We start from the raw sequence: 27,600 nt of genomic DNA, 5'->3' as shown, positions 1-27,600 counted from the left end.
ATTTTAGAATCATATGAAGTTGAATTCATGTTTATGTACTTTCTTAATGTGAATACTATTTCAGAAATGTAGCAAAAAGTTCATGTTGATGTGCATTCTTAATATGAAAACAATTTAAAAATGTTGGAAAATGCTAGAGAAATTTTATCTGAAAAGAAATCGACAAAAGATACATATGGCACATTGGAAGACTCTAATCCCCAGAAATGAGTTGTAAAATAATAGTACCTTAGTGTTTCTTTGTACTTTTTGAATTAATGAAATCTGTTTAGAAAAGTAAAATGCACATTATCATAAAAAAAGTCACCATGATATAAACTGCGCAAAAATATTTCAGTTTTTACGTAAAAAAAAAAAAAAAGGAAGAGGGTGTGTTTTCCAAATGTAGGGGGTATAGCTCAGTGGTAGAGCATTTGACTGCAGATCAAGAGGTCCTTGGTTCAACTCCGAGTGCCCCCTCCAGATACTTTTTCAACAGATTAAATATGCTTTTTTACCTATATGTTCATGGAAATTTTAGAACCATATGAAGTTGAATTCATTTTTATGTACTCTCTTAATGTGAATACTATTTCAGAAATGTAGCAAAAAGTTCATGTTGATGTGCCTTCTTAATATGAAAACAATTTAAAAATGTTGGAAAATGCTTGAGAAATTTTGTCTGAAAAGAAATCGACAAAAGATACATATGGCACATTGGAAGACTCTAATCCCCAGAAATGAGTTGTAAAATAAAAATACCTTAGTGTTTCTTTGTACTTTTTGAGTTAATAAAATCTGTTTAGCAAAGTAAAATGCACATTATCATAAAAAAAGTCACCACGATATAAACTGTGCAAAAATATTTCAGTTTTTACGTTAAAAAAAAAAAAAAAAGGGTGTATTTTCCAAATGTAGGGGGTATAGCTCAGTGGTAGAGCATTTGACTGCAGATCAAGAGGTCCTTGGTTCAACTCCGAGTGCCCCCTCCAGATAATTTTTCAACAGATTAAACATGCTTTTTTACCTATATGTTCATGGAAATATTAGAACTACCGTATTTTCCGGCGTATAAGACGACTTTTTAACCCCCGAAAATCTTCTTAAAAGTCGGGGGTCGTCTTATACGCCGGGAATCGTCTTGTACGCCGGTGTATATGGTGGGTGGGGAGGGGGAGTGATCCTGATGACGAGGGGGCGTCTCACAGGAAAGTGAGTAATCCCCATTACCTTATCCTAGCGGTGCAGCGTGGGGGTGTCAGTGCTAGGAGCGGCGGCGGCTGCTGTGTTCTGGTGCGGCGGCTCCTCTTCTGTGTGGGGCCTCTGTGCTGTGGGGTGGCGGCGGCAGCGGCGTATCTTTATCCAGTTGGGGTTCCTCCGGCATCTCCTTAGCCCTGGAGGCCCCGCCGCAACTCCATCGGTGCAATGTGGTGGCCTCCGGGAAAATGGCCGCTGCTCAGATTCAGATCTCGTGTCCCGAGATTTCGGGACGAGATCTGAATCTGAGCAGCGGCCATTTTCCCGGAGGCCACCGCATCGCACCTATTGAGCTGCCTCCGGGAAAATGGCCGCTGCATTGCACCGATGGAGTTGCGGCGGGGCCTCCAGGGCTAAGGAGATGCCGGAGGAGCCCCAACTGGATAAAGATATGCCGCCGCCACCGCCACCCCACAGCACAGAGGCCCCACACAGAAGAGGAGCCGCCGCACCAGAGCACAGCAGCCGCCGCACCAGAGCACAGCAGCCGCCGCCGCCGCCACTCCCAGCACTGAGACCCCCACGCTGCACCGCTACGATAAGGTAATGGGGGATACTCACTTTCCTGTGAGACGCCCCCTCGTCATCAGGATCACTCCCCCCCCCCCAAAAGGCACATATTCACCGGCCCTATAAGACGACATAGGGTGTATAAGAAGACCCCCGACTTTTAAGAAGATTTTATATTTTAACTGGTAAAGTTGGGGGGTCGTCTTATACGCCCAGTCGTCTTATACGCCGGAAAATACATTATATGAAGTTGAATTCATGTTTATGTACTTTCTTAATGTAAATACTATTTCAGAAATGTAGCAAAAAGTTCATGTTGATGTTCCTTTCTTAATATGAAAACATTTTAAAAATGTTGGAAAATGCTTGAGAAATTTTGTCTGAAAAGAAATCGACAAAAGATACATATGGCACATTGGAAGACTCTAATCCCCAGAAATGACTTGTAAAATAAAAATACCTTAGTGTTTCTTTGTACTTTTTGAATTAATGAAATCTGTTTAGCAAAGTAAAATGCACATCATCGTAAAAAAAAGTCACCACGATATAAAACTGTGCAAAAATATTTCAGGTTTTATGTAAAAAAAGGAGGATGTGCTTTCCAAATGTAGGGGGTATAGCTCGGTGGTTGAGCATTTGACTGCAGATCAAGAGGTCCTTGGTTCAACTCCGAGTGCCCCCTCCAGATACTTTTTCAACAGATTAAACATGCTTTTTTACCTATATGTTCATGGAAATTTTAGAACCATATGAAGTTGAATTCATGTTTATGTACTTTCTTAATGTGAATACTATTTCAGAAATGTAGCAAAAAGTTCATGTTGATGTGCCTTCTTAATATGAAAACATTTTAAAAATGTTGGAAAATGCTTGAGAAATTTTGTCTGAAAAGAAATCGACAAAAGATACATATGGCACATTGGAAGACTCTAATCCCCAGAAATGAGTTGTAAAATAAAAATACCTTAGTGTTTCTTTGTACTTTTTGAATTAATGAAATCTGTTTAGCAAAGTAAAATGCACATTATCATAAAAAAAAGTCACCACGATATAAACTGCGCAAAAATATTTCAGTTTTTACGTAAAAAAAAAAGAGGGTGTGTTTTCCAAATGTAGGGGGTATAGCTCAGTGGTAGAGCATTTGACTGCAGATCAAGAGGTCCTTGGTTCAACTCCGAGTGCCCCCCTCCAGATACTTTTTCAACAGATTAATTATGCTTTTTTACCTATATGTTCATGGAAATTTTAGAATCATATGAAGTTGAATTCATGTTTATGTACTTTCTTAATGTGAATACTATTTCAGAAATGTAGCAAAAAGTTCATGTTGATGTGCATTCTTAATATGAAAACAATTTAAAAATGTTGGAAAATGCTAGAGAAATTTTATCTGAAAAGAAATCAACAAAAGATACATATGGCACATTGGAAGACTCTAATCCCCAGAAATGACTTGTAAAATAAAAATACCTTAGTGTTTCTTTGTACTTTTTGAATTAATGAAATCTGTTTAGCAAAGTAAAATGCACATCATCGTAAAAAAAAGTCACCACGATATAAAACTGTGCAAAAATATTTCAGGTTTTATGTAAAAAAAAAAAAAAAGAGTGTGTGCTTTCCAAATGTAGGGGGTATAGCTCAGTGGTAGAGCATTTGACTGCAGATCAAGAGGTCCTTGGTTCAACTCCGAGTGCCCCCTCCAGATACTTTTTCAACAGATTAAACATGCTTTTTTACCTATATGTTCATGGAAATTTTAGAACCATATGAAGTTGAATTCATTTTTATGTACTCTCTTAATGTGAATACTATTTCAGAAATGTAGCAAAAAGTTCATGTTGATGTGCCTTCTTAATATGAAAACAATTTAAAAATGTTGGAAAATGCTTGAGAAATTTTGTCTGAAAAGAAATCGACAAAAGATACATATGGCACATTGGAAGACTCTAATCCCCAGAAATGACTTGTAAAATAAAAATACCTTAGTGTTTCTTTGTACTTTTTGAGTTAATGAAATCTGTTTAGCAAAGTAAAATGCACATTATCATAAAAAAAGTCACCACGATATAAACTGTGCAAAAATATTTCAGTTTTTACGTTAAAAAAAAAAAAAAAGAGGGTGTGTTTTCCAAATGTAGGGGGTATAGCTCAGTGGTAGAGCATTTGACTGCAGATCAAGAGGTCCTTGGTTCAACTCCGAGTGCCCCCTCCAGATACTTTTTCAACAGATTAAACATGCTTTTTTACCTATATGTTCATGGAAATTTTAGAACCATATGAAGTTGAATTCATGTTTATGTACTTTCTTAATGTGAATACTATTTCAGAAATGTAGCAAAAAGTTCATGTTGATGTGCCTTCTTAATATGAAAACAATTTAAAAATGTTGGAAAATGCTTGAGAAATTTTGTCTGAAAAGAAATCGACAAAAGATACATACGGCACATTGGAAGACTCTAATCCCCAGAAATGAGTTGTAAAATAAAAGTACTTTAGTGTTTCTTTGTACTTTTTGAATTAATGAAATCTGTTTAGCAAAGTAAAATGCACATTATCATAAAAAAAGTCACCATGATATAAACTGCGCAAAAATATTTCAGTTTTTACGTAAAAAAAAAAAAAAAAAGGAGTGTGTGTTTTCCAAATGTAGGGGGTATAGCTCAGTGGTAGAGCATTTGACTGCAGATCAAGAGGTCCTTGGTTCAACTCCGAGTGCCCCCTCCAGATACTTTTTCAACAGATTAAACATGCTTTTTTACCTATATGTTCATGGAAATTTTAGAACTATATGAAGTTGAATTCATGTTTATGTACTTTCTTAATGTAAATACTATTTCAGAAATGTAGCAAAAAGTTCATGTTGATGTGCCTTCTTAATATGAAAACAATTTAAAAATGTTGGAAAATGCTTGAGAAATTTTGTCTGAAAAGAAATCGACAAAAGATACATATGGCACATTGGAAGACTCTAATCCCCAGAAATGACTTGTAAAATAAAAATACCTTAGTGTTTCTTTGTACTTTTTGAATTAATGAAATCTGTTTAGCAAAGTAAAATGCACATCATCGTAAAAAAAAGTCACCACGATATAAAACTGTGCAAAAATATTTCAGGTTTTATGTAAAAAAAAAAAAAAAAAAAAAAATTAAAAAAGGAGGATGTGCTTTTCAAATGTAGGGGGTATAGCTCGGTGCTTGAGCATTTGACTGCAGATCAAGAGGTCCTTGGTTCAACTCCGAGTGCCCCCTCCAGATACTTTTTCAACAGATTAAACATGCTTTTTTACCTATATGTTCATGGAACTTTTAGAACCATATGAAGTTGAATTCATGTTTATGTACTTTCTTAATGTGAATACTATTTCAGAAATGTAGCAAAAAGTTCATGTTGATGTGCCTTCTTAATATGAAAACAATTTAAAAATGTTGGAAAATGCTTGAGAAATTTTGTCTGAAAAGAAATCGACAAAAGATACATATGGCACATTGGAAGACTCTAATCCCCAGAAATGACTTGTAAAATAAAAATACCTTAGTGTTTCTTTGTACTTTTTGAATTAATGAAATCTGTTTAGCAAAGTAAAATGCACATTATCATAAAAAAAGTCACCACGATATAAACTGCGCAAAAATATTTCAGTTTTTACGTAAAAAAAAAAAAAAAGAGGGTGTGTTTTCCAAATGTAGGGGGTATAGCTCAGTGGTAGAGCATTTGACTGCAGATCAAGAGGTCCTTGGTTCAACTCCGAGTGCCCCCTCCAGATACTTTTTCAACAGATTAAACATGCTTTTTTACCTATATGTTCATGGAAATTTTAGAACCATATGAAGTTGAATTCATGTTTATGTACTTTCTTAATGTGAATACTATTTCAGAAATGTAGCAAAAAGTTCATGTTGATGTGCCTTCTTAATATGAAAACAATTTAAAAATGTTGGAAAATGCTTGAGAAATTTTGTCTGAAAAGAAATCGACAAAAGATACATACGGCACATTGGAATACTCTAATCCCCAGAAATGAGTTGTAAAATAAAAGTACCTTAGTGTTTCTTTGTACTTTTTGAATTAATGAAATCTGTTTAGCAAAGTAAAATGCACATTATCATAAAAAAAGTCACCATGATATAAACTGCGCAAAAATATTTCAGTTTTTACGTAAAAAAAAAAAAAAAAAGGAGTGTGTGTTTTCCAAATGTAGGGGTTATAGCTCAGTGGTAGAGCATTTGACTGCAGATCAAGAGGTCCTTGGTTCAACTCCGAGTGCCCACTCCAGATACTTTTTCAACAGATTAAACATGCTTTTTTACCTATATGTTCATGGAAATTTTAGAACCATATGAAGTTGAATTCATTTTTATGTACTCTCTTAATGTGAATACTATTTCAGAAATGTAGCAAAAAGTTCATGTTGATGTACCTTCTTAATATGAAAACAATTTAAAAATGTTGGAAAATGCTTGAGAAATTTTGTCTGAAAAGAAATCGACAAAAGATACATATGGCACAGTGGAAGACTCTAATCCCCAGAAATGAGTTGTAAAATAAAAATACCTTGGTGTTTCTTTGTACTTTTTGAGTTAATGAAATCTGTTTAGCAAAGTAAAATGCACATTATCATAAAAAAAGTCACCACGATATAAACTGCGCAAAAATATTTCAGTTTTTACGTAAAAAAAAAAAAAGAGGGTGTGTTTTCCAAATGTAGGGGGTATAGCTCAGTGGTAGAGCATTTGACTGCAGATCAAGAGGTCCTTGGTTCAACTCCGAGTGCCCCCTCCAGATACTTTTTCAACAGATTAAACATGCTTTTTTACCTATATGTTCATGGAAATTTTAGAACCATATGAAGTTGAATTCATGTTTATGTACTTTCTTAATGTGAATACTATTTCAGAAATGTAGCAAAAAGTTCATGTTGATGTGCCTTCTTAATATGAAAACAATTTAAAAATGTTGGAAAATGCTTGAGAAATTTTGTCTGAAAAGAAATCGACAAAAGATACATATGGCACATTGGAAGACTCTAATCCCCAGAAATAAGTTGTAAAATAAAAGTACCTTAGTGTTTCTTTGTACTTTTTGAATTAATGAAATCTGTTTAGCAAAGTAAAATGCACATTATCATAAAAAAAGTCACCATGATATAAACTGCGCAAAAATATTTCAGTTTTTACGTAAAAAAAAAAAAAAAAGGAGTGTGTGTTTTCCAAATGTAGGGGGTATATCTCAGTGGTAGAGCATTTGACTGCAGATCAAGAGGTCCTTGGTTCAACTCCGAGTGCCCCCTCCAGATACTTTTTCAACAGATTAAACATGCTTTTTTAGCTATATGTTCATGGAAATTTTAGAACCATATGAAGTTGAATTCATTTTTATGTACTCTCTTAATGTGAATACTATTTCAGAAATATAGCAAAAAGTTCATGTTGATGTGCCTTCTTAATATGAAAACAATTAAAAAATGTTGGAAAATGCTTGAGAAATTTTGTCTGAAAAGAAATCGACAAAAGATACATATGGCACATTGGAAGACTCTAATCCCCAGAAATGAGTTGTAAAATAAAAATACCTTAGTGTTTCTTTGTACTTTTTGAGTTAATGAAATCTGTTTAGCAAAGTAAAATGCACATTATCATAAAAAAAGTCACCACGATATAAACTGTGCAAAAATATTTCAGTTTTTACGTTAAAAAAAAAAAAAAAAAAAAAGAGGGTGTGTTTTCCAAATGTAGGGGGTATAGCTCAGTGGTAGAGCATTTGACTGCAGATCAAGAGGTCCTTGGTTCAACTCCGAGTGCCCCCTCCAGATACTTTTTCAACAGATTAAACATGCTTTTTTACCTATATGTTCATGGAAATTTTAGAACCATATGAAGTTGAATTCATGTTTATGTACTTTCTTAATGTGAATACTATTTCAGAAATGTAGCAAAAAGTTCATGTTGATGTGCCTTCTTAATATGAAAACAATTTAAAAATGTTGGAAAATGCTTGAGAAATTTTGTCTGAAAAGAAATCGACAAAAGATACATACGGCACATTGGAAGACTCTAATCCCCAGAAATGAGTTGTAAAATAAAAGTACCTTAGTGTTTCTTTGTACTTTTTGAATTAATGAAATCTGTTTAGCAAAGTAAAATGCACATTATCATAAAAAAAGTCACCATGATATAAACTGCGCAAAAATATTTCAGTTTTTACGTAAAAAAAAAAAAAAAAAGGAGTGTGTGTTTTCCAAAAGTAGGGGGTATAGCTCAGTGGTAGAGCATTTGACTGCAGATCAAGAGGTCCTTGGTTCAACTCCGAGTGCCCCCTCCAGATACTTTTTCAACAGATTAAACATGCTTTTTTACCTATATGTTCATGGAAATTTTAGAACCATATGAAGTTGAATTCATTTTTATGTACTCTCTTAATGTGAATACTATTTCAGAAATGTAGCAAAAAGTTCATGTTGATGTGCCTTCTTAATATGAAAACAATTTAAAAATGTTGGAAAATGCTTGAGAAATTTTGTCTGAAAAGAAATCGACAAAAGATACATATGGCACAGTGGAAGACTCTAATCCCCAGAAATGAGTTGTAAAATAAAAATACCTTGGTGTTTCTTTGCACTTTTTGAGTTAATGAAATCTGTTTAGCAAAGTAAAATGCACATTATCATAAAAAAAGTCACCACGATATAAACTGTGCAAAAATATTTCAGTTTTTACGTTAAAAAAAAAAAAAAAAAAAAAGAGGGTGTGTTTTCCAAATGTAGGGGGCATAGCTCAGTGGTAGAGCATTGAACTGCAGATCAAGAGGTCCTTGGTTCAACTCCGAGTGCCCCCTCCAGATAATTTTTCAACAGATTAAACATGCTTTTTTACCTATATGTTCAAGGAAATTTTAGAACTATATGAAGTTGAATTCATGTTTATGTACTTTCTTAATGTAAATACTATTTCAGAAATGTAGCAAAAAGTTCATGTTGATGTGCCTTCTTAATGTGAAAACAATTTAAAAATGTTGGAAAATGCTTGAGAAATTTTGTCTGAAAAGAAATCGACAAAAGATACATATGGCACATTGGAAGACTCTAATCCCCAGAAATGACTTGTAAAATAAAAATACCTTAGTGTTTCTTTGTACTTTTTGAATTAATGAAATCTGTTTAGCAAAGTAAAATGCACATCATCGTAAAAAAAAGTCACCATGATATAAAACTGTGCAAAAATATTTCAGGTTTTACGTAAAAAAAAAAAAAAGAGGGAGTGTTTTCCAAATGTAGGGGGTATAGCTCAGTGGTAGAGCATTTGACTGCAGATCAAGAGGTCCTTGGTTCAACTCCGAGTGCCCCCTCCAGATACTTTTTCAACAGATTAAACATGCTTTTTTACCTATATGTTCATGGAAATTTTAGAACCATATGAAGTTGAATTCATGTTTATGTACTTTCTTAATGTGAATACTATTTCAGAAATGTAGCAAAAAGTTCATGTTGATGTGCCTTCTTAATATGAAAACAATTTAAAAATGTTGGAAAATGCTTGAGAAATTTTGTCTGAAAAGAAATCGACAAAAGATACATATGGCACATTGGAAGACTCTAATCCCCAGAAATAAGTTGTAAAATAAAAGTACCTTAGTGTTTCTTTGTACTTTTTGAATTAATGAAATCTGTTTAGCAAAGTAAAATGCACATTATCATAAAAAAAGTCACCATGATATAAACTGCGCAAAAATATTTCAGTTTTTACGTAAAAAAAAAAAAAAAAGGAGTGTGTGTTTTCCAAATGTAGGGGGTATATCTCAGTGGTAGAGCATTTGACTGCAGATCAAGAGGTCCTTGGTTCAACTCCGAGTGCCCCCTCCAGATACTTTTTCAACAGATTAAACATGCTTTTTTAGCTATATGTTCATGGAAATTTTAGAACCATATGAAGTTGAATTCATTTTTATGTACTCTCTTAATGTGAATACTATTTCAGAAATATAGCAAAAAGTTCATGTTGATGTGCCTTCTTAATATGAAAACAATTAAAAAATGTTGGAAAATGCTTGAGAAATTTTGTCTGAAAAGAAATCGACAAAAGATACATATGGCACATTGGAAGACTCTAATCCCCAGAAATGAGTTGTAAAATAAAAATACCTTAGTGTTTCTTTGTACTTTTTGAGTTAATGAAATCTGTTTAGCAAAGTAAAATGCACATTATCATAAAAAAAGTCACCACGATATAAACTGTGCAAAAATATTTCAGTTTTTACGTTAAAAAAAAAAAAAAAAAAAAAGAGGGTGTGTTTTCCAAATGTAGGGGGTATAGCTCAGTGGTAGAGCATTTGACTGCAGATCAAGAGGTCCTTGGTTCAACTCCGAGTGCCCCCTCCAGATACTTTTTCAACAGATTAAACATGCTTTTTTACCTATATGTTCATGGAAATTTTAGAACCATATGAAGTTGAATTCATGTTTATGTACTTTCTTAATGTGAATACTATTTCAGAAATGTAGCAAAAAGTTCATGTTGATGTGCCTTCTTAATATGAAAACAATTTAAAAATGTTGGAAAATGCTTGAGAAATTTTGTCTGAAAAGAAATCGACAAAAGATACATACGGCACATTGGAAGACTCTAATCCCCAGAAATGAGTTGTAAAATAAAAGTACCTTAGTGTTTCTTTGTACTTTTTGAATTAATGAAATCTGTTTAGCAAAGTAAAATGCACATTATCATAAAAAAAGTCACCATGATATAAACTGCGCAAAAATATTTCAGTTTTTACGTAAAAAAAAAAAAAAAAAGGAGTGTGTGTTTTCCAAAAGTAGGGGGTATAGCTCAGTGGTAGAGCATTTGACTGCAGATCAAGAGGTCCTTGGTTCAACTCCGAGTGCCCCCTCCAGATACTTTTTCAACAGATTAAACATGCTTTTTTACCTATATGTTCATGGAAATTTTAGAACCATATGAAGTTGAATTCATTTTTATGTACTCTCTTAATGTGAATACTATTTCAGAAATGTAGCAAAAAGTTCATGTTGATGTGCCTTCTTAATATGAAAACAATTTAAAAATGTTGGAAAATGCTTGAGAAATTTTGTCTGAAAAGAAATCGACAAAAGATACATATGGCACAGTGGAAGACTCTAATCCCCAGAAATGAGTTGTAAAATAAAAATACCTTGGTGTTTCTTTGCACTTTTTGAGTTAATGAAATCTGTTTAGCAAAGTAAAATGCACATTATCATAAAAAAAGTCACCACGATATAAACTGTGCAAAAATATTTCAGTTTTTACGTTAAAAAAAAAAAAAAAAAAAAAGAGGGTGTGTTTTCCAAATGTAGGGGGCATAGCTCAGTGGTAGAGCATTGAACTGCAGATCAAGAGGTCCTTGGTTCAACTCCGAGTGCCCCCTCCAGATAATTTTTCAACAGATTAAACATGCTTTTTTACCTATATGTTCATGGAAATTTTAGAACTATATGAAGTTGAATTCATGTTTATGTACTTTCTTAATGTAAATACTATTTCAGAAATGTAGCAAAAAGTTCATGTTGATGTGCCTTCTTAATGTGAAAACAATTTAAAAATGTTGGAAAATGCTTGAGAAATTTTGTCTGAAAAGAAATCGACAAAAGATACATATGGCACATTGGAAGACTCTAATCCCCAGAAATGACTTGTAAAATAAAAATACCTTAGTGTTTCTTTGTACTTTTTGAATTAATGAAATCTGTTTAGCAAAGTAAAATGCACATCATCGTAAAAAAAAGTCACCATGATATAAAACTGTGCAAAAATATTTCAGGTTTTACGTAAAAAAAAAAAAAAGAGGGAGTGTTTTCCAAATGTAGGGGGTATAGCTCAGTGGTAGAGCATTTGACTGCAGATCAAGAGGTCCTTGGTTCAACTCCGAGTGCCCCCTCCAGATACTTTTTCAACAGATTAAACATGCTTTTTTACCTATATGTTCATGGAAATTTTAGAACCATATGAAGTTGAATTCATTTTTATGTACTTTCTTAATGTGAATACTATTTCAGAAATGTAGCAAAAAGTTCATGTTGATGTGCCTTCTTAATATGAAAACAATTTAAAAATGTTGGAAAATGCTTGAGAAATTTTGTCTGAAAAGAAATCGACAAAAGATACATATGGCACATTGGAAGACTCTAATCCCCAGAAATGAGTTGTAAAATAAAAATACCTTAGTGTTTCTTTGCACTTTTTGAGTTAATGAAATCCGTTTGACAAAGTAAAATGCACATTATCATTAAAAAATTCACCACGATATAAACTGTGCAAAAATATTTCAGTTTTTACGTAAAAAAAAAAAAAAAAAAAAGAGGGTGTGTTTTCCAAATGTAGGGGGTATAGCTCAGTGGTAGAGCATTTGACTGCAGATCAAGAGGTCCTTGGTTCAACTCCGAGTGCCCCCTCCAGATACTTTTTCAACAGATTAAACATGCTTTTTTACCTATATGTTCATGGAAATTTTAGAACTATATGAAGTTGAATTCATGTTTATGTACTTTCTTAATGTAAATACTATTTCAGAAATGTAGCAAAAAGTTCATGTTGATGTGCCTTCTTAACATGAAAACAATTTAAAAATGTTGGAAAATGCTTGAGAAATTTTGTCTGAAAAGAAATCGACAAAAGATACATATGGCACATTGGAAGACTCTAATCCCCAGAAATGACTTGTAAAATAAAAATACCTTAGTGTTTCTTTGTACTTTTTGAATTAATGAAATCTGTTTAGCAAAGTAAAATGCACATTATCATAAAAAAAGTCACCACGATATAAACTGCGCAAAAATATTTCAGTTTTTACGTAAAAAAAAAAAAAAGAGGGTGTGTTTTCCAAATGTAGGGGGTATAGCTCAGTGGTAGAGCATTTGACTGCAGATCAAGAGGTCCTTGGTTCAACTCCGAGTGCCCCCTCCAGATACTTTTTCAACAGATTAAACATGCTTTTTTACCTATATGTTCATGGAAATTTTAGAACCATATGAAGTTGAATTCATGTTTATGTACTTTCTTAATGTGAATACTATTTCAGAAATGTAGCAAAAAGTTCATGTTGATGTGCCTTCTTAATATGAAAACAATTTAAAAATGTTGGAAAATGCTTGAGAAATTTTGTCTGAAAAGAAATCGACAAAAGATACATATGGCACATTGGAAGACTCTAATCCCCAGAAATAAGTTATAAAATAAAAGTACCTTAGTGTTTCTTTGTACTTTTTGAATTAATGAAATCTGTTTAGCAAAGTAAAATGCACATTATCATAAAAAAAGTCACCATGATATAAACTGCGCAAAAATATTTCAGTTTTTACGTAAAAAAAAAAAAAAAAAGAGTGTGTGTTTTCCAAATGTAGGGGGTATATCTCAGTGGTAGAGCATTTGACTGCAGATCAAGAGGTCCTTGGTTCAACTCCGAGTGCCCCCTCCAGATACTTTTTCAACAGATTAAACATGCTTTTTTACCTATATGTTCATGGAAATTTTAGAACCATATGAAGTTGAATTCATTTTTATGTACTCTCTTAATGTGAATACTATTTCAGAAATGTAGCAGAAAGTTCATGTTGATGTGCCTTCTTAATATGAAAACAATTAAAAAATGTTGGAAAATGCTTGAGAAATTTTGTCTGAAAAGAAATCGACAAAAGATACATATGGCACATTGGAAGACTCTAATCCCCAGAAATGAGTTGTAAAATAAAAATACCTTAGTGTTTCTTTGTACTTTTTGAGTTAATGAAATCTGTTTAGCAAAGTAAAATGCACATTATCATAAAAAAAGTCACCACGATATAAACTGTGCAAAAATATTTCAGTTTTTACGTTAAAAAAAAAAAAAAAAAAAAAAAAGAGGGTGTGTTTTCCAAATGTAGGGGGTATAGCTCAGTGGTAGAGCATTTGACTGCAGATCAAGAGGTCCTTGGTTCAACTCCGAGTGCCCCCTCCAGATACTTTTTCAACAGATTAAACATGCTTTTTTACCTATATGTTCATGGAAATTTTAGAACCATATGAAGTTGAATTCATGTTTATGTACTTTCTTAATGTGAATACTATTTCAGAAATGTAGCAAAAAGTTCATGTTGATGTGCCTTCTTAATATGAAAACAATTTAAAAATGTTGGAAAATGCTTGAGAAATTTTGTCTGAAAAGAAATCGACAAAAGATACATACGGCACATTGGAAGACTCTAATCCCCAGAAATGAGTTGTAAAATAAAAGTACCTTAGTGTTTCTTTGTACTTTTTGAATTAATGAAATCTGTTTAGCAAAGTAAAATGCACATTATCATAAAAAAAGTCACCATGATATAAACTGCGCAAAAATATTTCAGTTTTTACGTAAAAAAAAAAAAAAAAAGGAGTGTGTGTTTTCCAAATGTAGGGGGTATAGCTCAGTGGTAGAGCATTTGACTGCAGATCAAGAGGTCCTTGGTTCAACTCCGAGTGCCCCCTCCAGATACTTTTTCAACAGATTAAACATGCTTTTTTACCTATATGTTCATGGAAATTTTAGAACCATATGAAGTTGAATTCATTTTTATGTACTCTCTTAATGTGAATACTATTTCAGAAATGTAGCAAAAAGTTCATGTTGATGTGCCTTCTTAATATGAAAACAATTTAAAAATGTTGGAAAATGCTTGAGAAATTTTGTCTGAAAAGAAATCGACAAAAGATACATATGGCACAGTGGAAGACTCTAATCCCCAGAAATGAGTTGTAAAATAAAAATACCTTGGTGTTTCTTTGCACTTTTTGAGTTAATGAAATCTGTTTAGCAAAGTAAAATGCACATTATCATAAAAAAAGTCACCACGATATAAACTGTGCAAAAATATTTCAGTTTTTACGTTAAAAAAAAAAAAAAAAAAAAGAGGGTGTGTTTTCCAAATGTAGGGGGCATAGCTCAGTGGTAGAGCATTGAACTGCAGATCAAGAGGTCCTTGGTTCAACTCCGAGTGCCCCCTCCAGATAATTTTTCAACAGATTAAACATGCTTTTTTACCTATATGTTCATGGAAATTTTAGAACTATATGAAGTTGAATTCATGTTTATGTACTTTCTTAATGTAAATACTATTTCAGAAATGTAGCAAAAAGTTCATGTTGATGTGCCTTCTTAATATGAAAACAATTTAAAAATGTTGGAAAATGCTTGAGAAATTTTGTCTGAAAAGAAATCGACAAAAGATACATATGGCACATTGGAAGACTCTAATCCCCAGAAATGACTTGTAAAATAAAAATACCTTAGTGTTTCTTTGTACTTTTTGAATTAATGAAATCTGTTTAGCAAAGTAAAATGCAAATCATCGTAAAAAAAAGTCACCATGATATAAAACTGTGCAAAAATATTTCAGGTTTTACGTAAAAAAAAAAAAAAGAGGGAGTGTTTTCCAAATGTAGGGGGTATAGCTCAGTGGTAGAGCATTTGACTGCAGATCAAGAGGTCCTTGGTTCAACTCCGAGTGCCCCCTCCAGATACTTTTTCAACAGATTAAACATGCTTTTTTACCTATATGTTCATGGAAATTTTAGAACCATATGAAGTTGAATTCATTTTTATGTACTTTCTTAATGTGAATACTATTTCAGAAATGTAGCAAAAAGTTCATGTTGATGTGCCTTCTTAATATGAAAACAATTTAAAAATGTTGGAAAATGCTTGAGAAATTTTGTCTGAAAAGAAATCGACAAAAGATACATATGGCACATTGGAAGACTCTAATCCCCAGAAATGAGTTGTAAAATAAAAATACCTTAGTGTTTCATTGCACTTTTTGAGTTAATGAAATCCGTTTGACAAAGTAAAATGCACATTATCATAAAAAAATTCACCACGATATAAACTGTGCAAAAATATTTCAGTTTTTACGTAAAAAAAAAAAAAAAAAAAAAAAAGAGGGTGTGTTTTCCAAATGTAGGGGGTATAGCTCAGTGGTAGAGCATTTGACTGCAGATCAAGAGGTCCTTGGTTCAACTCCGAGTGCCCCCTCCAGATAATTTTTCAACAGATTAAACATGCTTTTTTACCTATATGTTCATGGAAATTTTAGAACTATATGAAGTTGAATTCATGTTTATGTACTTTCTTAATGTAAATACTATTTCAGAAATGTAGCAAAAAGTTCATGTTGATGTGCCTTCTTAATATGAAAACAATTTAAAAATGTTGGAAAATGCTTGAGAAATTTTGTCTGAAAAGAAATCGACAAAAGATACATATGGCACATTGGAAGACTCTAATCCCCAGAAATAAGTTGTAAAATAAAAGTACCTTAGTGTTTCTTTGTACTTTTTGAATTAATGAAATCTGTTTAGCAAAGTAAAATGCACATTATCATAAAAAAAGTCACCATGATATAAACTGCGCAAAAATATTTCAGTTTTTACGTAAAAAAAAAAAAAAAGAGTGTGTGTTTTCCAAATGTAGGGGGTATATCTCAGTGGTAGAGCATTTGACTGCAGATCAAGAGGTCCTTGGTTCAACTCCGAGTGCCCCCTCCAGATACTTTTTCAACAGATTAAACATGCTTTTTTACCTATATGTTCATGGAAATTTTAGAACCATATGAAGTTGAATTCATTTTTATGTACTCTCTTAATGTGAATACTATTTCAGAAATGTAGCAAAAAGTTCATGTTGATGTGCCTTCTTAATATGAAAACAATTAAAAAATGTTGGAAAATGCTTGAGAAATTTTGTCTGAAAAGAAATCGACAAAAGATACATATGGCACATTGGAAGACTCTAATCCCCAGAAATGAGTTGTAAAATAAAAATACCTTAGTGTTTCTTTGCACTTTTTGAGGTAATGAAATTCGTTTAGCAAAGTAAAATGCACATTATCATAAAAAAAGTCACCACGATATAAAACTGTGCAAAAATATTTCAGGTTTTATGTAAAAAAAAAAAAAAAAAAAAAAAGCAGGATGTGCTTTCCAAATGTAGGGGGTATAGCTCGGTGGTTGAGCATTTGACTGCAGATCAAGAGGTCCTTGGTTCAACTCCAAGTGCCCCCTCCAGATACTTTTTCAACAGATTAAACATGCTTTTTTACCTATATGTTCATGGAACTTTTATAACCATATGAAGTTGAATTCATTTTTATGTACTTTCTTAATGTGAATACTATTTCAGAAATGTAGCAAAAAGTTCATGTTGATGTGCCTTGTTAATATGAAAACAATTAAAAAATGTTGGAAAATGCTTGAGAAATTTTGTCTGAAAAGAAATCGACAAAAGATACATATGGCACATTGGAAGACTCTAATCCCCAGAAATGAGTTGTAAAATAAAAGTACCTTAGTGTTTCTTTGTACTTTTTGAATTAATGAAATCTGTTTAGCAAAGTAAAATGCACATCATCGTAAAAAAAAGTCACCACGATATAAAACTGTGCAAAAATATTTCAGGTTGTATGTAAAAAAAAAAAAAAAAGAGGGTGTGCTTTCCAAAAGTAGGGGGTATAGCTCGGTGGTTGAGCATCTGACTGCAGATTAAGAGGTCCTTGGTTCAACTCCGAGTGCCCCCTCCAGATACTTTTTCAACAGATTAAACATGCTTTTTTACCTATATGTTCATGGAAATTTTAGAACCATATGAAGTTGAATTCATGTTTATGTACTTTCTTAATGTGAATACTATTTCAGAAATGTAGCAAAAAGTTCATGTTGATGTGCCTTCTTAATATGAAAACAATTTAAAAATGTTGGAAAATGCTTGAGAAATTTTGTCTGAAAAGAAATCGACAAAAGATACATATGGCACATTGGAAGACTCTAATCCCCAGAAATGAGTTGTAAAATAAAAGTACCTTAGTGTTTCTTTGTACTTTTTGAATGAATGAAATCTGTTTAGCAAAGTAAAATGCACATTATCATAAAAAAAGTCACCATGATATAAACTGCGCAAAAATATTTCAGTTTTTACGTTAAAAAAAAAAAGAGGGTGTGTTTTCCAAATGTAGGGGGTATAGCTCAGTGGTAGAGCATTTGACTGCAGATCAAGAGGTCCTTGGTTCAACTCCGAGTGCCCCCTCCAGATACTTTTTCAACAGATTAAACATGCTTTTTTACCTATATGTTCATGGAAATTTTAGAACCATATGAAGTTGAATTCATGTTTATGTACTTTCTTAATGTGAATACTATTTCAGAAATGTAGCAAAAAGTTCATGTTGATGTGCCTTCTTAATATGAAAACAATTTAAAAATGTTGGAAAATGCTTGAGAAATTTTGTCTGAAAAGAAATCGACAAAAGATACATATGGCACATTGGAAGACTCTAATCCCCAGAAACGAGTTGTAAAATAAAAATACCTTAGTGTTTCTTTGCACTTTTTGAGGTAATGAAATCCGTTTAGCAAAGTAAGATGCACATTATCATAAAAAAATTCACCACGATATAAACTGTGCAAAAATATTTCAGTTTTTACGTAAAAAAAAAAAAAAAAAAAGAGGGTGTGTTTTCCAAATGTAGGGGGTATAGCTCAGTGGTAGAGCATTTGACTGCAGATCAAGAGGTCCTTGGTTCAACTCCGAGTGCCCCCTCCAGATAATTTTTCAACAGATTAAACATGCTTTTTTACCTTTATGTTCATGGAAATTTTAGAACTATATGAAGTTGAATTCATGTTTATGTATTTTCTTAATGTAAATACTATTTCAGAAATGTAGCAAAAAGTTCATGTTGATGTGCCTTCTTAATATGAAAACAATTTAAAAATGTTGGAAAATGCTTGAGAAATTTTGTCTGAAAAGAAATCGACAAAAGATACATATGGCACATTGGAAGACTCTAATCCCCAGAAATGACTTGTAAAATAAAAATACCTTAGTGTTTCTTTGTACTTTTTGAATTAATTAAATCTGTTTAGCAAAGTAAAATGCACATCATCGTAAAAAAAAGTCACCACGATATAAAACTGTGCAAAAATATTTCAGGTTTTATGTAAAAAAAAAAAAAAAAAAAAAAAGGAGGATGTGCTTTCCAAATGTAGGGGGTATAGCTCAGTGGTTGAGCATTTGACTGCAGATCAAGAGGTCCTTGGTTCAACTCCAAGTGCCCCCTCCAGATACTTTTTCAACAGATTAAACATGCTTTTTTACCTATATGTTCATGGAAATTTTAGAACCATATGAAGTTGAATTCATGTTTATGTACTTTCTTAATGTGAATACTATTTCAGAAATGTAGCAAAAAGTTCATGTTGATGTGCCTTCTTAATATGAAAACAATTTAAAAATGTTGGAAAATGCTTGAGAAATTTTGTCTGAAAAGAAATCGACAAAAGATACATATGGCACATTGGAAGACTCTAATCCCCAGAAATGAGTTGTAAAATAAAAATACCTTAGTGTTTCTTTGCACTTTTTGAGGTAATGAAATCCGTTTAGCAAAGTAAAATGCACATTATCATAAAAAAATTCACCACGATATAAACTGTGCAAAAATATTTCAGTTTTTACGTAAAAAAAAAAAAAAAAGAGGGTGTGTTTTCCAAATGTAGGGGGTATAGCTCAGTGGTAGAGCATTTGACTGCAGATCAAGAGGTCCTTGGTTCAACTCCGAGTGCCCCCTCCAGATAATTTTTCAACAGATTAAACATGCTTTTTTACCTATATGTTCATGGAAATTTTAGAACTATATGAAGTTGAATTCATGTTTATGTACTTTCTTAATGTAAATACTATTTCAGAAATGTAGCAAAAAGTTCATGTTGATGTGCCTTCTTAATATGAAAACAATTTAAAAATGTTGGAAAATGCTTGAGAAATTTTGTCTGAAAAGAAATCGACAAAAGATACATATGGCACATTGGAAGACTCTAATCCCCAGAAATGACTTGTAAAATAAAAATACCTTAGTGTTTCTTTGTACTTTTTGAATTAATGAAATCTGTTTAGCAAAGTAAAATGCACATCATCGTAAAAAAAAGTCACCACGATATAAAACTGTGCAAAAATATTTCAGGTTTTATGTAAAAAAAAAAAAAACAGAGGATGTGCTTTCCAAATGTAGGGGGTATAGCTCAGTGGTAGAGCATTTGACTGCAGATCAAGAGGTCCTTGGTTCAACTCCGAGTGCCCCCTCCAGATACTTTTTCAACAGATTAAACATGCTTTTTTACCTATATGTTCATGGAAATTTTAGAACTATATGAAGTTGAATTCATGTTTATGTACTTTCTTAATGTGAATACTATTTCAGAAATGTAGCAAAAAGTTCATGTTGATGTGCCTTCTTAATATGAAAACAATTTAAAAATGTTGGAAAATGCTTGAGAAATTTTGTCTGAAAAGAAATCGACAAAAGATACATATGGCACATTGGAAGACTCTAATCCCCAGAAATGACTTGTAAAATAAAAATACCTTAGTGTTTCTTTGTACTTTTTGAATTAATGAAATCTGTTTAGCAAAGTAAAATGCACATTATCATAAAAAAAGTCACCACGATATAAACTGCGCAAAAATATTTCAGTTTTTACGTAAAAAAAAAAAAAAAGAGGGTGCGTTTTCCAAATGTAGGGGGTATAGCTCAGTGGTAGAGCATTTGACTGCAGATCAAGAGGTCCTTGGTTCAACTCCGAGTGCCCCCTCCAGATACTTTTTCAACAGATTAAACATGCTTTTTTACCTATATGTTCATGGAAATTTTAGAACCATATGAAGTTGAATTCATTTTTATGTACTCTCTTAATGTGAATACTATTTCAGAAATGTAGCAAAAAGTTCATGTTGATGTGCCTTCTTAATATGAAAACAATTTAAAAATGTTGGAAAATGCTTGAGAAATTTTGTCTGAAAAGAAATCGACAAAAGATACATATGGCACATTGGAAGACTCTAATCCCCAGAAATGAGTTGTAAAATAAAAATACCTTAGTGTTTCTTTGTACTTTTTGAGTTAATGAAATCTGTTTAGCAAAGTAAAATGCACATTATCATAAAAAAAGTCACCACGATATAAACTGTGCAAAAATATTTCAGTTTTTACGTTAAAAAAAAAAAAAAAAAAAAAAAGAGGGTGTGTTTTCCAAATGTAGGGGGTATAGCTCAGTGGTAGAGCATTTGACTGCAGATCAAGAGGTCCTTGGTTCAACTCCGAGTGCCCCCTGCAGATAATTTTTCAACAGATTAAACATGCTTTTTTACCTATATGTTCATGGAAATTTTAGAACTATATGAAGTTGAATTCATGTTTATGTACTTTCTTAATGTAAATACTATTTCAGAAATGTAGCAAAAAGTTCATGTTGATGTGCCTTCTTAATATGAAAACAATTTAAAAATGTTGGAAAATGCTTGAGAAATTTTGTCTGAAAAGAAATCGACAAAAGATACATATGGCACATTGGAAGACTCTAATCCCCAGAAATGACTTGTAAAATAAAAATACCTTAGTGTTTCTTTGTACTTTTTGAATTAATGAAATCTGTTTAGCAAAGTAAAATGCACATCATCGTAAAAAAAAGTCACCACGATATAAGACTGTGCAAAAATATTTCAGGTTTTATGTAAAAAAAAAAAAAAAAAGGGAGGATGTGCTTTCCAAATGTAGGGGGTATAGCTCAGTGGTAGAGCATTTGACTGCAGATCAAGAGGTCCTTGGTTCAACTCCGAGTGCCCCCTGCAGATAATTTTTCAACAGATTAAACATGCTTTTTTACCTATATGTTCATGGAAATTTTAGAACCATATGAAGTTGAATTCATTTTTATGTACTCTCTTAATGTGAATACTATTTCAGAAATGTAGCAAAAAGTTCATGTTGATGTGCCTTCTTAATATGAAAACAATTTAAAAATGTTGGAAAATGCTTGAGAAATTTTGTCTGAAAAGAAATGGACAAGAGATACATATGGCACATTGGAAGACTCTAATCCCCAGAAATGAGTTGTAAAATAAAAATACCTTAGTGTTTCTTTGTACTTTTTGAGTTAATGAAATCTGTTTAGCAAAGTAAAATGCACATTATCATAAAAAAAGTCACCACGATATAAACTGTGCAAAAATATTTCAGTTTTTACGTTAAAAAAAAAAAAAAAAAAAAAAGGGGGTGTGTTTTCCAAATGTAGGGGGTATAGCTCAGTGGTAGAGCATTTGACTGCAGATCAAGAGGTCCTTGGTTCAACTCCGAGTGCCCCCTCCAGATAATTTTTCAACAGATTAAACATGCTTTTTTACCTATATGTTCATGGAAATTTTAGAACTATATGAAGTTGAATTCATGTTTATGTACTTTCTTAATGTAAATACTATTTCAGAAATGTAGCAAAAAGTTCATGTTGATGTGCCTTCTTAATATGAAAACAATTTAAAAATGTTGGAAAATGCTAGAGAAATTTTGTCTGAAAAGAATTCGACAAAAGATACATATGGCACATTGGAAGACTCTAATCCCCAGAAATGACTTGTAAAATAAAAATACCTTAGTGTTTCTTTGTACTTTTTGAATTAATGAAATCTGTTTAGCAAAGTAAAATGCACATTATCATAAAAAAAGTCACCACGATATAAACTGCGCAAAAATATTTCAGTTTTTACGTAAAAAAAAAAAAAAGAGGGTGTGTTTTCCAAATGTAGGGGGTATAGCTCAGTGGTAGAGCATTTGACTGCAGATCAAGAGGTCCTTGGTTCAACTCCGAGTGCCCCCTCCAGATACTTTTTCAACAGATTAAACATGCTTTTTTACCTATATGTTCATGGAAATTTTAGAACCATATGAAGTTGAATTCATTTTTATGTACTCTCTTAATGTGAATACTATTTCAGAAATGTAGCAAAAAGTTCATGTTGATGTGCCTTCTTAATATGAAAACAATTTAAAAATGTTGGAAAATGCTTGAGAAATTTTGTCTGAAAAGAAATCGACAAAAGATACATATGGCACATTGGAAGACTCTAATCCCCAGAAATGAGTTGTAAAATAAAAATACCTTAGTGTTTCTTTGTACTTTTTGAATTAATGAAATCTGTTTAGCAAAGTAAAATGCACATTATCATAAAAAAAAGTCACCACGATATAAACTGCGCAAAAATATTTCAGTTTTTACGTAAAAAAAAAAAAGAGGGTGTGTTTTCCAAATGTAGGGGGTATAGCTCAGTGGTAGAGCATTTGACTGCAGATCAAGAGGTCCTTGGTTCAACTCCGAGTGCCCCCTCCAGATACTTTTTCAACAGATTAAACATGCTTTTTTACCTATATGTTCATGAAAATTTTAGAACCATATGAAGTTGAATTCATGTTTATGTACTTTCCTAATGTAAATACTATTTCAGAAATGTAGCAAAAAGTTCATGTTGATGTGCCTTCTTAATATGAAAACAATTTAAAAATGTTGGAAAATGCTTGAGAAATTTTGTCTGAAAAGAAATCGACAAAAGATACATATGGCACATTGGAAGACTCTAATCCCCAGAAATGAGTTGTAAAATAAAAATACCTTAGTGTTTCTTTGTACTTTTTGAATTAATGAAATCTGTTTAGCAAAGTAAAATGCACATTATCATAAAAAAAAGTCACCACGATATAAACTGCGCAAAAATATTTCAGTTTTTACGTAAAAAAAAAAAAGAGGGTGTGTTTTCCAAATGTAGGGGGTATAGCTCAGTGGTAGAGCATTTGACTGCAGATCAAGAGGTCCTTGGTTCAACTCCGAGTGCCCCCTCCAGATACTTTTTCAACAGATTAATTATGCTTTTTTACCTATATGTTCATGGAAATTTTAGAATCATATGAAGTTGAATTCATGTTTATGTACTTTCTTAATGTGAATACTATTTCAGAAATGTAGCAAAAAGTTCATGTTGATGTGCCTTCTTAATATGAAAACAATTTAAAAATGTTGGAAAATGCTTGAGAAATTTTGTCTGAAAAGAAATCGACAAAAGATACATATGGCACATTGGAAGACTCTAATCCCCAGAAATAAGTTGTAAAATAAAAGTACCTTAGTGTTTCTTTGTACTTTTTGAATTAATGAAATCTGTTTAGCAAAGTAAAATGCACATTATCATAAAAAAAGTCACCATGATATAAACTGCGCAAAAATATTTCAGTTTTTACGTAAAAAAAAAAAAAAAAGAGTGTGTGTTTTCCAAATGTAGGGGGTATATCTCAGTGGTAGAGCATTTGACTGCAGATCAAGAGGTCCTTGGTTCAACTCCGAGTGCCCCCTCCAGATACTTTTTCAACAGATTAAACATGCTTTTTTACCTATATGTTCATGGAAATTTTAGAACCATATGAAGTTGAATTCATTTTTATGTACTCTCTTAATGTGAATACTATTTCAGAAATGTAGCAAAAAGTTCATGTTGATGTGCTTTCTTAATATGAAAACAATTAAAAAATGTTGGAAAATGCTTGAGAAATTTTGTCTGAAAAGAAATCGACAAAAGATACATATGGCACATTGGAAGACTCTAATCCCCAGAAATGAGTTGTAAAATAAAAATACCTTAGTGTTTCTTTGCACTTTTTGAGGTAATGAAATTCGTTTAGCAAAGTAAAATGCACATTATCATAAAAAAAGTCACCACGATATAAAACTGTGCAAAAATATTTCAGGTTTTATGTAAAAAAAAAAAAAAAAAAAAAGCAGGATGTGCTTTCCAAATGTAGGGGGTATAGCTCGGTGGTTGAGCATTTGACTGCAGATCAAGAGGTCCTTGGTTCAACTCCAAGTGCCCCCTCCAGATACTTTTTCAACAGATTAAACATGCTTTTTTACCTATATGTTCATGTAACTTTTATAACCATATGAAGTTGAATTCATTTTTATGTACTTTCTTAATGTGAATACTATTTCAGAAATGTAGCAAAAAGTTCATGTTGATGTGCCTTGTTAATATGAAAACAATTAAAAAATGTTGGAAAATGCTTGAGAAATTTTGTCTGAAAAGAAATCGACAAAAGATACATATGGCACATTGGAAGACTCTAATCCCCAGAAATGAGTTGTAAAATAAAAGTACCTTAGTGTTTCTTTGTACTTTTTGAATTAATGAAATCTGTTTAGCAAAGTAAAATGCACATCATCGTAAAAAAAAGTCACCACGATATAAAACTGTGCAAAAATATTTCAGGTTGTATGTAAAAAAAAAAAAAAAAGAGGATGTGCTTTCCAAAAGTAGGGGGTATAGCTCGGTGGTTGAGCATCTGACTGCAGATTAAGAGGTCCTTGGTTCAACTCCGAGTGCCCCCTCCAGATACTTTTTCAACAGATTAAACATGCTTTTTTACCTATATGTTCATGGAAATTTTAGAACCATATGAAGTTGAATTCATGTTTATGTACTTTCTTAATGTGAATACTATTTCAGAAATGTAGCAAAAAGTTCATGTTGATGTGCCTTCTTAATATGAAAACAATTTAAAAATGTTGGAAAATGCTTGAGAAATTTTGTCTGAAAAGAAATCGACAAAAGATACATATGGCACATTGGAAGACTCTAATCCCCAGAAATGAGTTGTAAAATAAAAGTACCTTAGTGTTTCTTTGTACTTTTTGAATGAATGAAATCTGTTTAGCAAAGTAAAATGCACATTATCATAAAAAAAGTCACCATGATATAAACTGCGCAAAAATATTTCAGTTTTTACGTTAAAAAAAAAAAGAGGGTGTGTTTTCCAAATGTAGGGGGTATAGCTCAGTGGTAGAGCATTTGACTGCAGATCAAGAGGTCCTTGGTTCAACTCCGAGTGCCCCCTCCAGATACTTTTTCAACAGATTAAACATGCTTTTTTACCTATATGTTCATGGAAATTTTAGAACCATATGAAGTTGAATTCATGTTTATGTACTTTCTTAATGTGAATACTATTTCAGAAATGTAGCAAAAAGTTCATGTTGATGTGCCTTCTTAATATGAAAACAATTTAAAAATGTTGGAAAATGCTTGAGAAATTTTGTCTGAAAAGAAATCGACAAAAGATACATATGGCACATTGGAAGACTCTAATCCCCAGAAACGAGTTGTAAAATAAAAATACCTTAGTGTTTCTTTGCACTTTTTGAGGTAATGAAATCCGTTTAGCAAAGTAAGATGCACATTATCATAAAAAAAGTCACCACGATATAAACTGCGCAAAAATATTTCAGTTTTTACGTAAAAAAAAAAAAAAAGAGGGTGCGTTTTCCAAATGTAGGGGGTATAGCTCAGTGGTAGAGCATTTGACTGCAGATCAAGAGGTCCTTGGTTCAACTCCGAGTGCCCCCTCCAGATACTTTTTCAACAGATTAAACATGCTTTTTTACCTATATGTTCATGGAAATTTTAGAACCATATGAAGTTGAATTCATTTTTATGTACTCTCTTAATGTGAATACTATTTCAGAAATGTAGCAAAAAGTTCATGTTGATGTGCCTTCTTAATATGAAAACAATTTAAAAATGTTGGAAAATGCTTGAGAAATTTTGTCTGAAAAGAAATCGACAAAAGATACATATGGCACATTGGAAGACTCTAATCCCCAGAAATGAGTTGTAAAATAAAAATACCTTAGTGTTTCTTTGTACTTTTTGAGTTAATGAAATCTGTTTAGCAAAGTAAAATGCACATTATCATAAAAAAAGTCACCACGATATAAACTGTGCAAAAATATTTCAGTTTTTACGTTAAAAAAAAAAAAAAAAAAAAAAAGAGGGTGTGTTTTCCAAATGTAGGGGGTATAGCTCAGTGGTAGAGCATTTGACTGCAGATCAAGAGGTCCTTGGTTCAACTCCGAGTGCCCCCTGCAGATAATTTTTCAACAGATTAAACATGCTTTTTTACCTATATGTTCATGGAAATTTTAGAACTATATGAAGTTGAATTCATGTTTATGTACTTTCTTAATGTAAATACTATTTCAGAAATGTAGCAAAAAGTTCATGTTGATGTGCCTTCTTAATATGAAAACAATTTAAAAATGTTGGAAAATGCTTGAGAAATTTTGTCTGAAAAGAAATCGACAAAAGATACATATGGCACATTGGAAGACTCTAATCCCCAGAAATGACTTGTAAAATAAAAATACCTTAGTGTTTCTTTGTACTTTTTGAATTAATGAAATCTGTTTAGCAAAGTAAAATGCACATCATCGTAAAAAAAAGTCACCACGATATAAGACTGTGCAAAAATATTTCAGGTTTTATGTAAAAAAAAAAAAAAAGGGAGGATGTGCTTTCCAAATGTAGGGGGTATAGCTCAGTGGTTGAGCATTTGACTGCAGATCAAGAGGTCCTTGGTTCAACTCCGAGTGCCCCCTCCAGATACTTTTCAACAGATTAAACATGCTTTTTTACCTATATGTTCATGGAAATTTTAGAACCATATGAAGTTGAATTCATGTTTATGTACTTTCTTAATGTGAATACTATTTCAGAAATGTAGCAAAAAGTTCATGTTGATGTGCCTTCTAAATATGAAAACAATTTAAAAATGTTGGAAAATGCTTGAGAAATTTTGTCTGAAAAGAAATCGACAAAAGATACATATGGCACATTGGAAGACTCTAATCCCCAGAAATGAGTTGTAAAATAAAAGTACCTTAGTGTTTCTTTGTACTTTTTGAATTAATGAAATCTGTTTAGCAAAGTAAAATGCACATTATCATAAAAAAAGTCACCATGATATAAACTGCGCAAAAATATTTCAGTTTGTACGTAAAAAAAAAAAAAAAGAGTGTGTGTTTTCCAAATGTAGGGGGTATAGCTCAGTGGTAGAGCATTTGACTGCAGATCAAGAGGTCCTTGGTTCAACTCTGAGTGCCCCCTCCAGATACTTTTTCAACAGATTAAACATGCTTTTTTACCTATATGTTCATGGAAATTTTAGAACC

The 27,600-nt window shown here is 32.2% G+C and overlaps 34 non-coding genes across 34 annotated transcripts; all 34 read left to right on the top strand.

The window, feature by feature from the left end:
• Positions 1–387: 387 nt before the first annotated feature.
• Positions 388–459, top strand: TRNAC-GCA (transfer RNA cysteine (anticodon GCA)). Its single transcript has one exon. It is a non-coding gene; the product is annotated as a tRNA-Cys (tRNA).
• A 437-nt stretch (positions 460–896) lies between these two features.
• Positions 897–968, top strand: TRNAC-GCA (transfer RNA cysteine (anticodon GCA)). Its single transcript has one exon. It is a non-coding gene; the product is annotated as a tRNA-Cys (tRNA).
• Positions 969–2,861: 1,893 nt separating this feature from the next.
• TRNAC-GCA (transfer RNA cysteine (anticodon GCA)) lies at positions 2,862–2,933 on the top strand. Its single transcript has one exon. It is a non-coding gene; the product is annotated as a tRNA-Cys (tRNA).
• A 440-nt stretch (positions 2,934–3,373) lies between these two features.
• On the top strand, positions 3,374–3,445 carry TRNAC-GCA (transfer RNA cysteine (anticodon GCA)). The gene has a single exon. It is a non-coding gene; the product is annotated as a tRNA-Cys (tRNA).
• A 438-nt stretch (positions 3,446–3,883) lies between these two features.
• Positions 3,884–3,955, top strand: TRNAC-GCA (transfer RNA cysteine (anticodon GCA)). Its single transcript has one exon. It is a non-coding gene; the product is annotated as a tRNA-Cys (tRNA).
• A 440-nt stretch (positions 3,956–4,395) lies between these two features.
• TRNAC-GCA (transfer RNA cysteine (anticodon GCA)) lies at positions 4,396–4,467 on the top strand. Its single transcript has one exon. It is a non-coding gene; the product is annotated as a tRNA-Cys (tRNA).
• Positions 4,468–5,432: 965 nt separating this feature from the next.
• On the top strand, positions 5,433–5,504 carry TRNAC-GCA (transfer RNA cysteine (anticodon GCA)). The gene has a single exon. It is a non-coding gene; the product is annotated as a tRNA-Cys (tRNA).
• A 947-nt stretch (positions 5,505–6,451) lies between these two features.
• TRNAC-GCA (transfer RNA cysteine (anticodon GCA)) lies at positions 6,452–6,523 on the top strand. Its single transcript has one exon. It is a non-coding gene; the product is annotated as a tRNA-Cys (tRNA).
• Positions 6,524–7,478: 955 nt separating this feature from the next.
• TRNAC-GCA (transfer RNA cysteine (anticodon GCA)) lies at positions 7,479–7,550 on the top strand. Its single transcript has one exon. It is a non-coding gene; the product is annotated as a tRNA-Cys (tRNA).
• A 440-nt stretch (positions 7,551–7,990) lies between these two features.
• TRNAC-GCA (transfer RNA cysteine (anticodon GCA)) lies at positions 7,991–8,062 on the top strand. Its single transcript has one exon. It is a non-coding gene; the product is annotated as a tRNA-Cys (tRNA).
• Positions 8,063–9,016: 954 nt separating this feature from the next.
• TRNAC-GCA (transfer RNA cysteine (anticodon GCA)) lies at positions 9,017–9,088 on the top strand. The gene has a single exon. It is a non-coding gene; the product is annotated as a tRNA-Cys (tRNA).
• A 955-nt stretch (positions 9,089–10,043) lies between these two features.
• On the top strand, positions 10,044–10,115 carry TRNAC-GCA (transfer RNA cysteine (anticodon GCA)). Its single transcript has one exon. It is a non-coding gene; the product is annotated as a tRNA-Cys (tRNA).
• A 440-nt stretch (positions 10,116–10,555) lies between these two features.
• On the top strand, positions 10,556–10,627 carry TRNAC-GCA (transfer RNA cysteine (anticodon GCA)). Its single transcript has one exon. It is a non-coding gene; the product is annotated as a tRNA-Cys (tRNA).
• Positions 10,628–11,581: 954 nt separating this feature from the next.
• Positions 11,582–11,653, top strand: TRNAC-GCA (transfer RNA cysteine (anticodon GCA)). The gene has a single exon. It is a non-coding gene; the product is annotated as a tRNA-Cys (tRNA).
• A 442-nt stretch (positions 11,654–12,095) lies between these two features.
• On the top strand, positions 12,096–12,167 carry TRNAC-GCA (transfer RNA cysteine (anticodon GCA)). The gene has a single exon. It is a non-coding gene; the product is annotated as a tRNA-Cys (tRNA).
• A 436-nt stretch (positions 12,168–12,603) lies between these two features.
• On the top strand, positions 12,604–12,675 carry TRNAC-GCA (transfer RNA cysteine (anticodon GCA)). Its single transcript has one exon. It is a non-coding gene; the product is annotated as a tRNA-Cys (tRNA).
• A 958-nt stretch (positions 12,676–13,633) lies between these two features.
• Positions 13,634–13,705, top strand: TRNAC-GCA (transfer RNA cysteine (anticodon GCA)). The gene has a single exon. It is a non-coding gene; the product is annotated as a tRNA-Cys (tRNA).
• A 440-nt stretch (positions 13,706–14,145) lies between these two features.
• TRNAC-GCA (transfer RNA cysteine (anticodon GCA)) lies at positions 14,146–14,217 on the top strand. Its single transcript has one exon. It is a non-coding gene; the product is annotated as a tRNA-Cys (tRNA).
• Positions 14,218–15,170: 953 nt separating this feature from the next.
• TRNAC-GCA (transfer RNA cysteine (anticodon GCA)) lies at positions 15,171–15,242 on the top strand. Its single transcript has one exon. It is a non-coding gene; the product is annotated as a tRNA-Cys (tRNA).
• A 446-nt stretch (positions 15,243–15,688) lies between these two features.
• On the top strand, positions 15,689–15,760 carry TRNAC-GCA (transfer RNA cysteine (anticodon GCA)). Its single transcript has one exon. It is a non-coding gene; the product is annotated as a tRNA-Cys (tRNA).
• A 1,974-nt stretch (positions 15,761–17,734) lies between these two features.
• TRNAC-GCA (transfer RNA cysteine (anticodon GCA)) lies at positions 17,735–17,806 on the top strand. The gene has a single exon. It is a non-coding gene; the product is annotated as a tRNA-Cys (tRNA).
• Positions 17,807–18,247: 441 nt separating this feature from the next.
• On the top strand, positions 18,248–18,319 carry TRNAC-GCA (transfer RNA cysteine (anticodon GCA)). Its single transcript has one exon. It is a non-coding gene; the product is annotated as a tRNA-Cys (tRNA).
• Positions 18,320–19,277: 958 nt separating this feature from the next.
• TRNAC-GCA (transfer RNA cysteine (anticodon GCA)) lies at positions 19,278–19,349 on the top strand. Its single transcript has one exon. It is a non-coding gene; the product is annotated as a tRNA-Cys (tRNA).
• A 440-nt stretch (positions 19,350–19,789) lies between these two features.
• TRNAC-GCA (transfer RNA cysteine (anticodon GCA)) lies at positions 19,790–19,861 on the top strand. Its single transcript has one exon. It is a non-coding gene; the product is annotated as a tRNA-Cys (tRNA).
• Positions 19,862–20,298: 437 nt separating this feature from the next.
• TRNAC-GCA (transfer RNA cysteine (anticodon GCA)) lies at positions 20,299–20,370 on the top strand. Its single transcript has one exon. It is a non-coding gene; the product is annotated as a tRNA-Cys (tRNA).
• Positions 20,371–20,816: 446 nt separating this feature from the next.
• On the top strand, positions 20,817–20,888 carry TRNAC-GCA (transfer RNA cysteine (anticodon GCA)). Its single transcript has one exon. It is a non-coding gene; the product is annotated as a tRNA-Cys (tRNA).
• A 443-nt stretch (positions 20,889–21,331) lies between these two features.
• TRNAC-GCA (transfer RNA cysteine (anticodon GCA)) lies at positions 21,332–21,403 on the top strand. Its single transcript has one exon. It is a non-coding gene; the product is annotated as a tRNA-Cys (tRNA).
• Positions 21,404–21,848: 445 nt separating this feature from the next.
• Positions 21,849–21,920, top strand: TRNAC-GCA (transfer RNA cysteine (anticodon GCA)). The gene has a single exon. It is a non-coding gene; the product is annotated as a tRNA-Cys (tRNA).
• A 436-nt stretch (positions 21,921–22,356) lies between these two features.
• On the top strand, positions 22,357–22,428 carry TRNAC-GCA (transfer RNA cysteine (anticodon GCA)). Its single transcript has one exon. It is a non-coding gene; the product is annotated as a tRNA-Cys (tRNA).
• A 435-nt stretch (positions 22,429–22,863) lies between these two features.
• Positions 22,864–22,935, top strand: TRNAC-GCA (transfer RNA cysteine (anticodon GCA)). Its single transcript has one exon. It is a non-coding gene; the product is annotated as a tRNA-Cys (tRNA).
• A 435-nt stretch (positions 22,936–23,370) lies between these two features.
• TRNAC-GCA (transfer RNA cysteine (anticodon GCA)) lies at positions 23,371–23,442 on the top strand. Its single transcript has one exon. It is a non-coding gene; the product is annotated as a tRNA-Cys (tRNA).
• Positions 23,443–25,415: 1,973 nt separating this feature from the next.
• TRNAC-GCA (transfer RNA cysteine (anticodon GCA)) lies at positions 25,416–25,487 on the top strand. The gene has a single exon. It is a non-coding gene; the product is annotated as a tRNA-Cys (tRNA).
• Positions 25,488–25,924: 437 nt separating this feature from the next.
• On the top strand, positions 25,925–25,996 carry TRNAC-GCA (transfer RNA cysteine (anticodon GCA)). The gene has a single exon. It is a non-coding gene; the product is annotated as a tRNA-Cys (tRNA).
• Positions 25,997–26,442: 446 nt separating this feature from the next.
• Positions 26,443–26,514, top strand: TRNAC-GCA (transfer RNA cysteine (anticodon GCA)). Its single transcript has one exon. It is a non-coding gene; the product is annotated as a tRNA-Cys (tRNA).
• The last annotated feature ends 1,086 nt before the right edge of the window (positions 26,515–27,600 follow it).

The sequence above is a fragment of the Ranitomeya variabilis genome, chromosome 1 (assembly GCF_051348905.1).
Source record: "Ranitomeya variabilis isolate aRanVar5 chromosome 1, aRanVar5.hap1, whole genome shotgun sequence".
NCBI lineage: Eukaryota > Metazoa > Chordata > Amphibia > Anura > Dendrobatidae > Ranitomeya > Ranitomeya variabilis.
This window is presented reverse-complemented; position numbering and strand designations above follow the sequence as displayed.